Raw genomic sequence first — 1,763 nt, forward strand, 5'->3', positions numbered from 1 at the left:
TTTGTTGTTCGACAACACACAACCTGTGCGGGGGGGGGGGGGGGGCAACACGCCATAGTCACGTGCCTGTCTTCTTCTTATTTACCTAATTAACTAGTTAGTTACTCCCCGTAGTTGCAATTGTTAGTTAGTAATTAGAGCTCAGCTCGGCTCGGTTTATACCGCCCAGTCGGTCAGTCCCACATTAGCTACGCGGGCTAGAAGAGACTTAACTACCCGACTTACGGCACCAGGGAGGGAGAGAGAGAGAGAGAGAGAGGGAGCACTGGCTCGCCGTTGGAGCAAAGTAACTTGAATGATGGTGGCACAGCAGCACCCAGATCCCAGGAGTTTGGCAGAGATAACTAACTGTGGGATTGTTAAAAAGAATTTAAACTAATTAATTTAGCAATGGGGCATTTTGAAATCTAAAGCAACAACTGGGCTGCATCTGTCGTACCTGAACTTAGACGCTGACCGTGAGTCTCTTCATGCAAGAAAACTCTGATCTTGAGTCATCCTGTCTAATACTTACTCCATATGACTAGTTAGCCGAGACACAGAGACGCGAATAAACCCTTCCATCTTTCGTGCCTTCAACAAAGTAAAACTACACGGAGTAGACAAAATATAATTAAACCAACTAACATTAAAATGTTTTGTTTATCTGTTCTTCTTAACGTATAACCCCGGCCCATCATTACCTAGAATATATATATATATATATATATATAGAAATATAAATTATTATTAAATTAATACAGCCAGTGTCAAATGGTTTCCAAAGTCCATGACGACAGAACAAAACACATGGGTAACATACAGAGAAGCAGGCAGTAGCAAATCATTATCAATCAAATGATTGTGAAGAGAAGTAAAACGCATCAGCAGCATCAATTAATAATGACAGACAATTTTTATTGCATTATTATCTCCTTTTCTCCTGAATGATGAATTGATGCTGATGACGCCCCACTTCAGCTCCACATATGGAAGGATGAGAAGACAGAAGGTAAAAAAAAGAAAGAAAAAAATTAAATTAAAAACAGCAGTAAACCCTCCCAGCAACGGCAGTAATGAATTAAGGGAAATATGAAAAATCATTCATCAATTACAAAAACCACAATTTGAGGCATCAGAAGTAGAGAGTAGTTGTTGTGTCAATTTGCGTTGAAGCAAAGAACACAATGGAAGAAGAGTGGGTAACAATCAATGAGGGAACGAAGAGAAAGCAGGAAGATTAAAGAGGACTATCCCACCCAACCCTGGCTGCCTGGCAGTAAGTTATGTATTTTTGACTCGATAATAATGTGGAATGAGAAGAAAGGAGTGCAGGAACGCAGAAAAGACAAGAAACAAAAAAGCAGACTCGAGTAGTTTCAAATTCGCCGGTACAATGGGAGGGACACGAAACATGCCAATAGAAGAGAGGGATATAGCCAGGACATAACGGGGGTGTTGGGGGTGGGGGGGAGATGTAAGCGCGAAGTTCGCAGGCAGAGCAACGAATGGAGTAAAAGGAAAAAACCCCTTACCAACCTTCCGCAATAAGACGGATAAAAACACCACACACCGCAGACCGGAGAAACAGATATAAACCGACTGAGTTTTTCATATCCCATTCCCATCTTCTCCACTATCCCACCCAAATAGAAGGAGAAAAACAAAATCCCTATACCTCAAAACCCCTACGGACTGAAAACCCCGACCCCTGGAAAAATAATGAAAAAGGAAAGGTGAACAAAAAAGATGCAAACATCGGTTGGCTTCATTTATGCTTGTGT

Source organism: Paracoccidioides lutzii, assembly GCF_000150705.2.
Source record: "Paracoccidioides lutzii Pb01 unplaced genomic scaffold supercont2.7, whole genome shotgun sequence".
In the NCBI taxonomy this organism is placed as follows: Eukaryota; Fungi; Ascomycota; class Eurotiomycetes; order Onygenales; family Ajellomycetaceae; genus Paracoccidioides; species Paracoccidioides lutzii.